Raw genomic sequence first — 15,964 nt, forward strand, 5'->3', positions numbered from 1 at the left:
TATTGTCCAGAATGTTAAAAGGCACCTCAAATAAATGTTGGAAATGTAAAGAAGAGGGTTTTTTTTAATCATTATGGTAGGCACATGACAAAACAAATATTGAAGTATTGTTCCTCTGCCATTGCTAAGCAAATCACTGTGGGTTGTGCAAGGCAATTTCACATTTCAACCTGCAGCTTCCTGCTGGTATCCCCACTGGTTTTGCTTCTCAGAAGTTAGGTGGGGATCCTGAAGATGCTGCGACCATCATAAATGTGCACTGGTTGGCAGAACCCTAATTGGTGCAACACCTTTTCCTGCACCTTCCTAAACCACAGGAGCTGCAGACGTGGTCACTGAGCAAGTGCCAGATTTGGGGATCAGGTGTACATCTGCTTACACAGTGCCATTGTAACTTTGAAGGCTCAGGAAACAAATGGTAAGCGAGGACTACCTATACAAACTGAACATCACAAAAGGTCCTCAAGAGCTATTGTTTGGTTGCAACATGGATGGGCACCAATAGGAAATACCATGCTTTTTGGCTAGACACGAAAGTAAGAAAAACAATCATCTCAGAAAAGACAGTGGCAGATCCTTCCGAGTTTTTTTTTAATTTTTAAAAAAAATATATAACAAAAACAATAAAACAATCTTTCAATGATACAGTGTATCGACTGAGTACATATATCTTGTGCACATCATAATATTTGTATACATTTCTTACTGAGTTTACATTCATATTATAACCTATTCAGCATTATAGTATATCATTATTATAGTGTCATTTAATTTTCTTGCTTTATTTTAGTCCGAGAACGTTGCCAAAACAACAGCAAGTCCATAACAGAACAACAGAACTGGAAGGGATCTTCTAGTTTTATCCCTTGCTTGAGCAGGAGGCCCTGGAGAAGCTAATAACTTTGTCATCCAAAAGATGAGGATGGAATTAGAGGGTCTGCTATACTGGACTTGATACTTACTAACAGAAAAGAAATGAAAGAACAAAAACGGCTGGAGGCTAAAATGTAAGAAGGGGGGCTCAATTTCTTCTCCAGAGCAACTGAAGGCAGAACAAGAAACAGTGGATGGAAATGAATCAGGGAGAGAAGCAACCTGGATACAAAGACACATTTCCTGACTGTGAGAACAATAAACTAGTGAAACTGTTTGACTTGAGAAGTTGTAAATGCTCCAACACTGAAAATTTTTAAGAAGAGGTTGGATAACCATTTATCTGAAATTATATAAAGTCTCCTGCTTCAGCAGGGGGTTGGACTAGATGACCTCCAATGTTCCATCCAACCCTGTAATTCTACATTGTAGTATCTAGTTGCTTCTCTGCTTCCACACCATAGAGGAAACCAAACAGCCTTACTTGCTCCTGGTCTCTCCTCTGACCTGTCCTCAACTCATCTTCCAGCTATTGTTTCAACCAGAGGTGGGTTATTCAGCAGGTTCTGACCAGTTCTGGAGAACCGGTAGCAGAAATTTTGAGTAGTTCGGAGAACAGGCAAATACCACCTCTGATTGGCCCCACCCCAATCTATTCTCTGCCTCCCGAGTCCCAGCTGATTGGCTGGGTCTTCTTTGGTTGGCCTGCACAGGAGAACGGAGCTGGAAAGCAGGTGAGTGGAGTGGGGAGGGAATGGGGATTTTACAGTAACCTTCCCCTGCCACACCCACCAGCCAAGCCATGCCCACAGAACTGGTAGTAAAACAAATTGAATCCCACCACTGGTTTCAACCCTGGGAGGAGCACGAGTTTTTGATCAGTGTCCCTCTGACACTTCCTTTTTTTTATTTTTTTTATTTTTAAAAACAAAATTACAAATCTCTATTTACATTAATAGCATTGTGTCATTAGTAATACATATATTTGCTTTTATACCTATACATCAATTCTTATTTCTATATTCTACCCATTTGGCTGGTTACTTTTTACTGTTCTACCATCGAGAGCATTTTGGCATACTGTGTAACAGTGTGGTATGCTGGATGCTCTGCAGTGGATAAGAAGATGCTCCAGAGAGTTATAAACACAGCACAAAGAATCATCGGTTGCTCTCTTCTTTGGAAGAGATTGCAAAGACCAGACTCCTCTCTAGAACACTAAAAATCTCCACAGACCGCTCTCATCCTGGTCATTCATATTTCGAACTGTTACCATCAGGGACGTGTTATAGGTGTCTTAAAATGAGGACTAATAGACTGAGAAACAGTTTCTTTTCCAAGGCAATAATTGTCTTGAATCAAACAGCGCATTTGTGATCTAGTCCTATGTATACAGTGGTATTTTTAAACCGTTTAACTTACTAAATGTTTTAGATAGGTTTTAGACTAGGTTTTTTATTTTTATTTTTATTATTATTTTAATTATTTTAATTTTTAAATACTTGTGGTGTGATTGTGATGTGGTGTTTGGGGCACTGTGCTGGAGTAGCTTTCAAATTTCATTGTATTCGTGGAAGAGACTCTGGACCCAGTTGACTTTTTCTATTCTTTATTTTCTTCTAGGATTGAGCTGTGGAGAAACCACAGCAGCCTTTCTTATAGCCAGCTGCTCGCGGCTCGTGGCCAATGACGGCTCTTCAAATCTCCCACCGCCACGTGTCTCCTCCAGTTCCTCCCATCCTCGGTGTCTACCCTGTATGACCGGGGCCAGTTATGTGGGTTATTTTTTCCAGTATCCACAATGGTTCCCCCATGAAGTTCTTTGCATAAACTAGATCCCCTGTTTTGAATGTGCAGCACTTACTGGAGGAGTCTGCTGGCTTTTCTGGGCTATATGTGGGTTGTAGTCTGTCTAGGTTTGATCTTAGTTTCCTTCCCATTAATAATTCTGCTGGGCTTTTATTTGTTGTGGTGTTGGGTGTCATGTGTTGTATACTTAGTAGTTTGTCTATCTTTTCTTGTATATCCCCAGGTCCCAATTTGTGTAGTGTTTCCTTTGTGTAATGGACCATGCGTTCCGCCCGTCCGTTCGTGGCCAGATGTCCCGGCGCTGTTAGTGCATGCTTATTCCTTGTTCTGCTAGGAACCCTCGAATGTTGTTGCTGTGAATTGTGGTCCGTTGTCGGATACAATTAAATCCGGCAATCCATGTGTTGCAAAAAGTTTCCTTAGTTGTCTAATTACAGCTTCTGTTGTGGTTGAGTGCATGATGCTTACCTCTAGCCAATTTGAGTGAGCATCTACGACTATTAAGAATGTGTGTCCTTTAGTTGGTCCTGCAAAATCAATGTGTATGCTAGACCATGGTCCCCTAGGTGTTTCCCATTCGTGTATAGGTGCAGAGGGGGGTGTAGGTCTAGATTCCTGGCAGCATTTGCACCTTGCTACCCAGTCCCCTATGTCTTTATCCATCCCTGGCCACCATACATAACTCCTAGCCAGGGATTTCATTCTGACAATGCCCAGGTGACCCTCATGTAATAATTCAAGTATTTGTTTCCTTAAATTGTTCGGTATAACTACCCTATCCCCCCATAGTATACATCCCTTTAAAATCGATAGTTCTGTTTGCCTATTTCAAAATGGTTTGACAGTCTCATCGCTTGCAGTCTCTGGCCAACCTTTACCTACCCAATTTTAAAATTCGTGCCAGGTTTCTGTCTCTCGCGGTTTCCATAGCAAAGTCTGTTGCTGATATGGGTGGGTTTTCCAATGTCTCGATTTGAAGGGTTGATGTGGTTGGTGCAGGATCGTCGTCTAAGTTGGGTAGGGGGCAATGGCTCAGAGCATCAGCGTGTGTTATGTTCTTTCCTGGTCTGTAGATTAAATTGTAGTTATAGGCAGCTAGGAATTCGGACCACCTCGTCATTCACGGTGACAGTATGTTAGGTGTAGCTTTGTTTCCTGCGAGGATTTCTAGGAGAGGTTTATGGTCTGTGACAAGTGAAAAAGTTCTGCTGTAGATATACTCATGGAAACGTTTTATTCCTGTTATTGCGGCCAATGCTTCTTTGTCTAGTTGGCTGTAATTCCGCTCCAGTTTAGATAGAGTTTTTGAGTAGAATGTGATAGGTGCTTCTCTTCCATTGGGTAATACATGGCTGAGTATGGCACCAACACCGAATGGTGATGCATCGCATGTTAATGTTATTGGAAGTGTCTCGCTATATTAGCACACAGTCTGATGTAACTAAGTTTTTTATTTCCTGGAATGCTATTTCTTCTCGTCGCCCCCAGGCCCAGGTGGCTTTCTTGTCACCACTGTTCTGCTATCATTGCTTTCTGTGGCAAAAGTTAATAAGTCCCCCAAAAGCTTGCAAGTCTGTTTTATTATTGGGTCTCGGAGCTTCCTTTATTGCTCTGATTTTGTTTTCAGTGGGGTGGATCCCTTCTTTGTCTATAAGATATCCCAGGAATTCGACTTTGTCATGGCTAATTGGCACTTCTCCTTTTTCACTTTAAGTCCCGCCTCTTTAAAAAATTTTAAGACCTCCCTTAGGCAGTCTTTCAGTTGTCCTTTGTCCTTGGCTAATACTAATACATCATCAAAGTATGGTACCACCCCATTCCTTGCAATAAGGTACTCCATTAAGCTCTGGAATATCCCTGGGGCCACGCTAACTCCGAATTGCAGTCTGTTGCGTTTGAATGCCCCCGTGTGTCACAATTATTTGTGCTTCCGCTGTTTCTGGGTCAACTGGTAACTGTTGGTAGGCTTGAGCAAGGTCCAGTTTTGTGAAAATTTTACCTCCCCCTATAGAATGTAATAGGTGCTGTACCACCGGGACCGGATATGCGCTTTGTTGTAGCGCGTGGTTAAGGGTTGCTTTGTAGTCCCTGCAAATACGTACTGACCCATCTGGTTTAATAGGGGTTACAATTGAGGTTTCCCACCTTGCGTGGTCTGTTGATTCTAAAAAACCCTGTGCAATAAGCTTATCTAATTGTTCATCAATTTTTGGTTTTAACGCGAAAGGAACTCGCCTCACCTTTAGTCTTATAGGGGCTATATTTGGATTTAGATTAAATGAAATAGGGGACCCCCAGTATTTGCCCAGTTCTCCATTGAAGAGGTCCTGAAATTCTTTCATCAGGTCCTCTTCCCGGTCTATCTCGGTAATGTTGTTTATTTCGGTTACTTCGATTCCTAATGGTGCAAACCATTCGAAGTCCCAATAGGCTGGGTCAATCCCAGTCGACTATTGTTAGTGGAAGGACTTTAGTGTGTTTTTTGAATTTAACTTTGAAATATCTGGTACCTACTACAGGAATTCTGTTTCCCTGGTAGTCCTTTAGTGTGAGCTTTTGTATTTCAAGTTCTCCCTTGTTTACATCAGGTGTTACTCCTTTTATGGTATTCTATGATATCATTGATAAATACGAGCCTGAGTCCATTTCAATCTTGCATGGCTGGCCTTCTATGGTGACTTGTACATGTACCTTTTTTGCATTGGTTGTATTGGAGTGCTCAATAGTCACTGTTTGGGTGTGTTTCCTCTTTTCTGTTGTTTATTTCTTTTCCTCACCTGTTTCTGTTCTCTTGACTCCAACGGCTCCCTGTTTGCCTTTCTCTAGATTGGTTAGACTGAACCACATGGGGAGGGGTGTTATATATTTGCATACTTACTAATGATTGGTTGGTCCGTGGCGGTGGGAGATTTGAAGAGCCATCATTGGCCGCAGGCCGCAAGCAAATGGCTATAAGAAAGGCCTTGAAAGAAAGTATCTCCGCAGCTCAATACTAGAAGAAAATAAAGAATAGAAAAAGTCAACTGGGTCTAGAGTCTCTTTCCCGTGACACAACATTGGCGACAAAGGTGGGATACTGAGACAAAGGAACCCAGTTGAGCACGTGGTAACTAAGACCAAGTGTGACGAAATGGCTGGAAACAACTCGCCACCTGCACCGTTCAACCCAACAACCGAAGACTGGGAAGCGTACGTCGACCGATTCCTCATGTTCCTAGAAGGGAGCGACCTCCACGAAATATCCAAAAATAGAAAGAGAGCCATTTTCCTCACCCATTGCGGTCCCACAGTATTCAAAATGGCAAAGGCATTAGAGGCACCCACTGATGTGAAGACAGTGGTGTGGCCGGACCTAGAGAAATTACTGCAAGCTCACTATACACCAACCGTTTCATGCCTCATCAAAAGACATGAATTTTGACTTCCGGGTTGAGCCCTCCTCACTGACGGACCATAGATCATGACTGACCGCGGCTATGGTCCGTGGTCCCATAGTAGAGACGGCATATCTGCATGCACCGTTGCAACACACTATATATTTGAAGAAAATTTTAGGTATAAAAGATGATAATACAATTGATTGCTGGAGATTGAAAAAGAGTCTTTATGGTTTGAAGCAATCAGGATATGAGTGGAACCAGTGTATAGTTAAGGAATTAACAAAGATAAGCTTTGTAGCTGGCATGGCTGATCCATGTTTGTTTAAAAAAGAAAGTGATGGTGTAATTTCATTGCTATTGTTTACTGATTGCTATTGTTTACTGATGGCATAGCATTAATCACCAAAACTGAACAAGAAGCTAGTAAAATAATTTCACTGTTAGAACAGAAATTTAAGATAAAACAGTTAGGAGAAATGGATTTCGGTTTGTTGGCTTTCGCGAGCAGTAGGGATTCGCGGCTGTTGCGATCCCTGCGCGCTAGTTGTTTTGGGGCTCCACCCGGACGGTGCGGAGCAAGGCTGCCTGCAGGGGTAGCTGAAGGTAAGGGGATCCGGAGGAAGGGTCTGGGGTGTTGCAGACCTCCTCCCTGGCCGGCAGAACCCCTTTTACCAGGACGGGTGCAGCGGCGAATCCAGTAATAGCCGCCACAAAGAAGTCGGCAGCCGGGCAGAGTATGCGCAGGAGGAAGAGGAGAAAGTTATTAAAAGTGAAAGTTTTTCTTGGTCGACCCAGGGCTTTGAGATTCATCTAATTTAATTCCTGGAAAAGATGGTTTTTGATGATTCTTTCCACAAGAGAAAAAAGCGGCAATTTTGAGGTGCTGAAAGGAAGTTTACTCTCCTCCCGACGGAATTAAGCCGGAAGGGAGAGGACAAAGAAAATATATATATTTGGATTTTGTTGGAGGAGATGCCTTGAAGATTTGAGGACAGAAATATAATTTAATAAGGCTTTAAAATATAGATCTGGACTCTCTTTTTTTTTTTGTTTTTGTTTGATACTACCCCTGGAAGAGGAAGGGGAATTTTGGCTTGCTTGGATTTATTGAGGATTGTGGACTTTGGGATTGTTTTACCTTCTCTTGGAATATTTGGTTGGTGTAAGAAGAAAGAGGAATAAAGAAAAGAAAAGATTTATAATGGCTTTTCCTTTGAGGAACTGAGGATGAATATGAGCAAACAAAAGCAGCCTGCAAAGATGGTATGGAAAAAGCTTTTCTCCTATTTCTAGAAATGGCGCTGGTTAATTATCAACAAACAATGAAACAGATGGAAATAGAAGAACAACAACAAGAAAAGACGAAGACATGCCATCTTTATTGAATCCCAAAACTTATCTAAGAAAGAAGGAAGGAAGAGAGCAAGGAAAATGAAGGACTTAAGATCTAAAAAACATTTGAGAAAGAGAAAATATGATGCAAAGTAAATATAATGATAGCAAACAAGAGAAAAGGGAACACAACAGAGAAGGGATCCCAGCAAGGCAGAGGCTAGAAGAAGAAGGGGGTAGGAAGATTTGGTGGGGGAAGAAAGAAAGGGGAAAGGCGGAGAAAAGCCTCAAAGTTTTAAAATTGGATGGGAGAAGAGGAATTTTTTAGGGACAAAGGATGAAATATAAACTTCTGTAAGAAAGATTCTGCAAGGTACATAAGATGGTATTGTAACATTTATATTTGAAATAGTAAATTAGAATGGTTTAAGATTTAATAAGAAATTAAAATGTTGAAGTGTTTAATAATGATTGATTTTTAAAATGTAACAAAATGTTGAAGGAAAGGAGGATACAATGTATTTAAACATTTTTGGTGGATAGAATGTACCAAGCAGAATCAAATTGGGTATTTGTTATTTTGAATGTTAATTTTACTAACTTAGGGGAGGATAGAAAGGCATCATACTCTGATTAGTGATTTCAGGAGAATTCTTTTTTTATTATAAGAAGAGAGAGAGGATAATGAATGGGCAAAAGATATAAATATAATGATTTAATTAAGATGGATTAAATAAGATAGAATTGTGAAGAGTGAAATGCGTAATTGCCCATACAAAGAGAGGTAACTGGGGCCAAGGTGCTTTACTAAAAGATTTTTTATATGTTTGTTTGTGTTTGTTTGTGTTTTATGAGAATATTGGGGAAATCTCTGTAGAAAGACAGGAAAAGATTTAAATATGTAATGATTTGTTTGTTTTTGAAATTAATAAAACTTGTTTTTAAAAAAAAAAGATAAAACAGTTAGGAGAAATCAAACAATATTTTGGTTTAAATATAGATAGAACTAGGGGAGGATACAAAATATCACAGGCAGATAAAATCAACCAGTTGCTAAAAATTTTTAAAATGGAACTTTGTAAACCGGCTAAAACACTGATGAGCCAGGAGTTTAGCCACAGTGATGTACAAAGTCCTGTTTTTGATAAAGATATTTATCAGTCCTTGATTGGTAGCTTATCTTATCTCAGTAATTGGTCAAGGCCAGATATAGCATACAGTGTTAATCAATTAGCTAGATTTAATACTCAGCCAACTGAAAGGCACTGGCAAGCTGCTAAACCTGTGTTAAGATATCTGAAACAAACGATGCATTATGCATTATATTTGGAGCCTAAGGATGAAGGAAGTTTAACTGCATATGCCGATGCAAGTTTTGCTACAGACGTAAATACACGTAAATCTACATCAGGTACTGTGGTATTATTAGGAAAGGTATTGATTGGATGGAGGTCTATTCGACAGAAACATTTAAGTTTATCAACAATGGAGGCTGAATTCTCATGTTTGTCTTTATTATGTACAGATTTAGTTTGTTATAAACAACTATTGATTGATATGGGAATTGATGTAGGATTCTATTGTTGTTTACGAAGACAACCAATCAGCAATACAGATGGCTTCCAATATTGCTGTAAAGACAAGAACAAAACACACAGATTTAAGATATTTAAATGTAAGACAATGTGTGCAAAGTAAGATGATTAAGCTGGAATACTGTATGTCAGAAAATAACATTGCAGATCATTTTACAAAAGGCCAAGGCTCTGTAAAGCATAAGGCTTGCTATGAGGATTATGGACTTAAACTGTAAGGTTGTATATATTGTCCTACCCAAAGGGGAGAATGTTAGGAATGTAAGTCACCTAACAGTTGGGTTGGAAATATATAAACCAGGATAGACATTTTAATACCGTCTCTTTAAGGGAATGCTAAAATTGTAATTGGGGTGGGGTTCCTCAAATAGCCATAAAATGGAGCCAAAGACCTGGTTTCCCAGAGAGTGTTGCTAGTTGGTCTATGTTCTGATGTTCGCTGTTTTTGGTTCCTGCATTTCCCTATTGACTGTTGCTGATCATCGTTATTCTTGGATTGATGTGAGTCTATTACTGAACTGTTTTTGATTCTGGACTTTGTTATTGGATTATTCCTGGACTGAAAACTGACTGCTATAACCGTGTATGACTTGGACTGTTTGTTGGACTTTGATTAAACATTTACTGGAAGTAAAACTTACATTTTATTATACAGTGTATCTGTGTACTGGTTGTGTGTTATTCCTAATGTCAGCCTTCAAGATTTTCGCCCTTTGCTTTACATCTTTCGGCTGTCATAAATAACGGGGGGAGGAGGGGGGATATAGTTATGGGTAGTGAGCTGAAGGTGTTACAAAACAGAACTATATAAGTTGGGGGGGAAGGTTCTTGCTTAGGCTTCTATCCTATGCTATGCGCAGCTGCAACACATGATCAAAATATGTCAAGGTCAACGGACAGAGGCCTCATCACCACCTGGTGATGCCCACATGATGATATACACAACTTTTAATTGGATGAGCCAATTGAACTATTGGGGGTGGGAACGTTGCCATCACTTTGTATATATGATTTACATGCCCATTTTCTCAGATTCAGAATTCTTTTGTTGCTACCACTTGATTTCCAGTAAAAGATATCTTTTCTCTAATTAATGGAGTCTAAGTATTTCTTTCTTGGATTTTGAATGGAGCACCAGCTGACACCTCACCACTCTCACTACGTCTCCGTGTGTGCACTCATTCTCATAATGGGGAATTACCTCAACACATGCACGTGCCTCCCAGCTGATTTTCGGCATGTTTGAGGCTGTTCTTGCCCTCCCAGAGGCTGAGGGAAACCTCTGCAGCCTTGGAGGCCAAAAAGCAGGCTGTCCGGTAATACCGGAAGTGTCCGTTTTCGGCCTCTGGAACCCGGGGGAGACCATTTTTGCCCTCCCCAGAGGCTCAAGGGAAGCCTCTGGAGACTTGAGAGACTGAAAAAGGGCCTATTTTGGCACTTCCAGTATTTCCGAAAGGCCAGTTTTTCGGCCTCCCGAAGCTCTAGAGGTTTCCCTCGAGCCCCCAGGAGGGCAAAAACGGTCTCCAACAGGCTGAAAATCATCTAGGAGGCACATGCATGTGCACTGCAGGTAAGTTTGGCTGGGGCTCATGTGCCCGCACAAATGCCTCTGCGGGCCACCTGTGGCATGTGTTCCATAGGTTCGCTATCACGGACCTAGGTGGTTCAATCCCTTGCACAAGCAGGAGATCCTATAGCGGGTGTCGACAACCTGCGGCTCTTTCACCCTTCTGCTGTGGCTCCGTGGCCCTGTCACGGCAGAAAGATGAAAGAGCTGTTGCCCTGTCGCGGTGGGGTCAATGGACGGAACCTTAGAGCAGGAGCGAAGAGCCCCTGCATTTGCCTTTGCGTCACAACAGGATCCTGCCTGGTATATTTGCTGTTGTCGGCAGCAAAGAGAGCTAGGAGAGAATGGCAGGGGCCCTCCCTAGTCGGCGGGGCCAAGAGAAAGAAGGGTGCGGTGTGAAGTGCTTCCCTCCCCTGGCTAAGCGCCAAGTACTAAAGCCCAGCGGGGAGGGGGCTGGCTCGGCAGAAGCGCCCCCATTGGCTAGCCAAAGAGCAAAGTGGCCTGGGCTGGCTTTCACAGCGGGACACTCTTTGGCATCTCCAGATGTGACCTACAGCCTTTGAAATGCGCCACACCTTTGAGGAAATGGGGCAGCGATGGCTGGGGCCGTGGAGGAGGGCAGCAGAGGCAATAGGGCTGCCAAGCACCAGAGAGTGAAAAGGTGTGCTCCAGGGAGGGCGGAGCTGGCATTGCGACGATACGGCATGCGATCTTGGAGGTCTGAGATCGCTGCCGATATCTTTGCTCCTGGATGGTCCCAATCATGGTCAATCTAAACCATCCCGAAGAGATGGTGAATGTAAAGCGCATCCTGTCGATCCCAGGGATACCGCAAAGTCCCTAGTAGATCCAGGAGAAGCTCTTTTTGCCAGCGGCAAAGAGGCAGCCATTAAAGCTGCTGAAGTTGGAACAGCTCCGAAACAAAAGAGAACGGAAAGAGAAAGTGTGCCGGTTTGGTGAGAACTTTTTCTTTACTTTAAGATTTCAAAGAACACCTTAAGGAAAAGAAAGAATCTGTAAAAGTTTTGACAGAAGTGAGTAAGCAGCGATTTTAAACAGGAATATCAAAGTAATATTTTTATTTTTTTCTCATTTCTGGATTTTCTACACATGATTTTATATTTTGAAACTGGACTGGTTTTTTTTTTCCTTCACCTATTCTTTCTCTCCTTTTTGACTTTATAATATTCTAGGCTAGAGACTCTCTTGTCGTCATCTTTTTAAATATCTTTTTCCCTTTTTTATTAATTTTTGTTATATCTTGTTTGGAAAAGGAGGGGGAAAGTGAAAGCAAAAGAAACTTTGTAACACTGCCAACTAGAGGTTTGGAAATATTCTATCTCTTTTTCTTGACCAGACAAAGCTGAGAAAGAACTGAGACTTCTTTTCAAGGACATTGCTGTTTGATAAGTTAGAGGGAAGACCATGGGAGAGTATTATTGCAGGTGCTCTTCTGGGTTTCTATAAATAGCTAGAGTCTGGTGTTGAAGCTTATAGGGGAAAAAAAGGTGATAAGACTCTGGAGAAGAGAGTTATAAACTTTAACAAAAGCCTTGGATAATCAAACAAGGTGCAGTGTGCTCTTTTTATTTTATTTTTTAAGCTGGGCTATTTCTTACTTTAACAAACCTCCTCCTTACTAGTTTACTTTTTGTAATAGCTATTTGGATTTTTGGCCTTTTGGAACTTGTTTTTGTCTTTCTTTTTGTCTTTTGAAGTCTAATTTTTACATTTGCATTTGATTTTAAAGGGAAAACTTTAATATTAATGATTTCCTTCCGTTTCTTTTTAAGGGAGTAGTCTCTTTTCTTTTTTCTCTCTCCCTCCCTTGTATTTTTTTCTATTTACCTTCCATATTGTTTTATTTTTATTTTTGTGGCTTTCTTTTTTTTCTTATGCATTCTTTTATACCTGAGACCTCTTAATTGGATTAAGGTGTTGAAGAACCTGAAGAACTTTTCTCTTTTTTGGTTTTTTACTTTTTACTTTTCCGCCCTTTTCAGGATTTAACATTTTTTTCTTTTTTGTGTGTGTTTATGGTCTTTTCTTCCATTTTTGAGTTTTTTCTATCTAAAATAAAGAATAGAAAAAGTCAACTGGGTCTAACCTGAAGAAATTTATTGTTGTTGTTGTTGTTGTTGCTACTATTTGGTTTCTTTTTTCCTACTATTTTTACTTGGAATTACAATTGGTTATTTCACAAGTGGATTAAGGTCTAGAAGAACCTGAAGATTTTGAATTGTCCAAAATCAGTAGGAAACTAACAGCCCCTGGTTCCTCAACTTCTACTTCTTCCTCTTCATCATCTGGAGGACAACATTCAATACAGACAATGCTACAACAAGAAAAAGAACAGGAAAAAGTGACCCTGCAGATGATTATGCAAGGAATTCAAAATATACAAACATGACCGGAGAATATTGAAAAGAGAACAGAGAACATTGAACAAAGAACAGGAAAAACTGATGAAAAGGTGGAGAACATTCAACAAATGATGATGAAGTATGATGAGATATTCCAAAAAATTGAAGAAGATAAACAAAGAGATAAGAAGACTGGAGATATTGACAGCAGATTAACTGTGGTTGAACAAGATAAAAGTGGGATGCTGAGATGGGAGATGGACAGATCAGAATTTTATCTCAGATTCCAAAACACAGAGGAAGAAAAGGGACAAAACCTAGCTGAGATGATAGAAATCTTGGCTGAAACTCTGGAAATAATCAAAGAGAAGATGATGGATGGAATAGACGAGGTTTTTCCAGTCTTCACAAGATATGCAATGAGAAATAGCTTACCAAGAGAAGTTCACATCAGATTTACAAAGAAAGCCATTAAAACGCAAATATTGCAAGTGGCAAGAGAGAAAATATTGAAATATAAAGAGATTGTGGTCCTGAAACAAATACCCGGAAGAGTGAGAGAGATGAGAAGAGAATACCGATTCCTGACTAAAATTCTACTTAAAAAAGAGGTGAATTATAGATGGCTGATTCCAGAAGGTTTAATGTTCATATGGCAAGAACAGAGACACAGAATTGACTCAATTGAGAAAGCTGAATTATTTTACACAAAATATTTTGGAGGGAAAGAGGAGGAGACAGAAAAAGAAATGTCACTAATTGAATTCCAAGAGGACTGCCAAATAGCGACTGAAAAAGAAGGTGCAGTAGGCGGAAAGGTGGAAGTTAAAGAACAACGTGAACCAACATCTACGAGAGCTGCAAACCTACCTATAAAGTATAATCATGGAAGAGAAAAAACTGATTACAATTAACATAAACGGACTTAACTCAGCTGTTAAAAGAAGGAAAACTTTCCATAAATTAGAGAAATTAAAATTTGATATAATCTGCCTACAAGTACATATTAAAAAGCAACATGAACAACTGTTGATACAGCCAAAGTTAGGGAAAATATTTACTTCTTTGACACAATGCAAGAAAAGAGGAGTGGTTTTATACATTAAAGATATTATCCCAGCGAAATTGATCTATTCCGATGACGATGGAAGAATACTAATGGTGGAAATAATGGGCAATAATATGAAAACACTGATTGCAATCTATGCCCCGAATGACAATCAAGAAGAATTTTATAGAAAACTACATATGAAAATAATTGAACTGGACTATGCTAATATAGTTATGATGGGAGACTTTAATGGAATTGTAGACAATAAATTGGACTATACAACACAGAAAACAATAAAGCAAAACAGAAAGACTCTCCCTAAATCCTTTTTAAAAATGATAGATGATATAAATTTAAAAGATACATGGACAGAAAGAAATGCTAAGACTAAACAATATACCTTCTACTCAAATAGACATTTATCATGGTCCAGAATAGATATGATATGGATGTCAACAGAATTGTTAGCTAATATTCAAGAAATAAATATTGAAACAAGTACTTGGGCAGATCACAATCCACCCCAGAACGTATGCAGAATGTATGGGATACAATGAAGGCATATGCCAGAGGCTTGATAATAGACTATACAAGGAAAAGAAATACCACGAAAAGACTAGACTCTAAGACATTAGAGGATGAGTATAAAGGACTTGAAAAAGAGTTACAGAAAATGCCACAGAAAAAGGACATTAAGTTAAAAATGGACATAATTAAACATAAAATGGGATTAATGGAAAAAGAATTAGCACAGAAAATCAGAGGTGCAAAACTATTTTGAAGACACAAATAAACCAGGTAGATGGTTAGCATATAAACTGACAAAGGAGAAAGAATCAAGGAAAATATTGCAATTAATAGATGATCAAGGCCAAGTTTGCTATGGAAGTAAAGAGAAGAAGGAAATTATACGAGACTATTATGGGAAACTATACACACAAGAGAACATTGACGAGGAAAGAGTTAAACAGTACTTACATAATGCTAATCTACCCCAGATACCTAAAGAGATTGAAATAATGTTAGAAAGCAATATAACGATGATGGAGTTAACTGAAGCATTTAAGAAGCAAAACAATGGAAAGAAGAAAAGGAACAAGACAAGGGTGCCCACTGTCACCTTTGTTGTTTGGGTTCACCTTGGAAGCGCTAAATAGAAATATTAGAGAAGAAAATGATATAAAACGGATGAAAATTAAAAAGGAAGAATTTAAGTTGCGAGCATTCGCAGATGATCTGGTTTTTATTTTAGAAGACCCACTAGAAACAGCATTAAAATTGATAAAAAAGATAGAGGTATATGGGAAGGTGGTCGGTTTGAAAATAAAGACAAAACAAAGATTCTGACAAATAATATGTTATCAAGACAAAAGGAAGAACTGGTGGATGTATTAAAAATCCAGGTCACGAATAAGATCAAGTACTTGGGGATACATTTGACAGAAAGATGTAGTACACTAAAAGAGAATAACTATATTAAATTTAAACAGCAAATAGCGCTAGATTTGGTGAAATGGGAAAATTTACAACTGTCATTAATAGGGAGTTGTTTTCCTTAACACCCGTTGGGGAATCCAGGCTTAACAGGGAGAATATCAACAATCAAGATGAATATATTACCCAGAATTTTATGTTTGTTCCAAACAATTCCAATTAGGCTTGGAAAAGATTATTTTGAAGATTTAAATAAAATTGTGTTGAAATATATATGGCAAGGTAAGAAAGCAAGAATAAAATTAAAACTTTTGCAAGATGCTAGAATAAGAGGAGGATTTGGTTTGCCTAATTGGGAGTTGTACTACCAAGCTACAAATTTGATGTGGGTTAAGGAATGGATAACATTAAGAAATGCTAGATTGTTGACATTAGAAGGACATGATCTGTTGTTGGGGTGGCATGCTTTTTTATGGTATAAAGGAACTAAAACACAGGGGTATTTTAGAAGACGTTATATACGGGAGTCTCTGTGGTTAAATTGGGAGAAGACTAAAAGG

General features: G+C 39.5%; 1 protein-coding gene and 1 long non-coding RNA gene across 2 annotated transcripts in view; one reads left to right on the forward strand and one right to left on the reverse strand.

Annotated features, from left to right (window-relative positions):
• Window positions 1-15,964, forward strand: part of LOC148131688 (uncharacterized) — a 221,946-nt gene that overhangs the window by 148,141 nt on the left and 57,841 nt on the right. The window lies entirely within an intron of this gene.
• On the reverse strand, window positions 604-5,821 carry LOC148131691 (uncharacterized). Its single transcript, XR_015747112.1, has 2 exons — window positions 5,561-5,821; window positions 604-4,215 (listed from the first exon to the last, which is right to left on the reverse strand). It is a non-coding gene; the product is annotated as an uncharacterized LOC148131691 (long non-coding RNA).

The sequence above is a fragment of the Notechis scutatus genome, chromosome 2, assembly GCF_049901735.1.
Source record: "Notechis scutatus isolate UNSWTSFEM ecotype Mainland chromosome 2, rNotScu1.2, whole genome shotgun sequence".
In the NCBI taxonomy this organism is placed as follows: Eukaryota; Metazoa; Chordata; class Lepidosauria; order Squamata; family Elapidae; genus Notechis; species Notechis scutatus.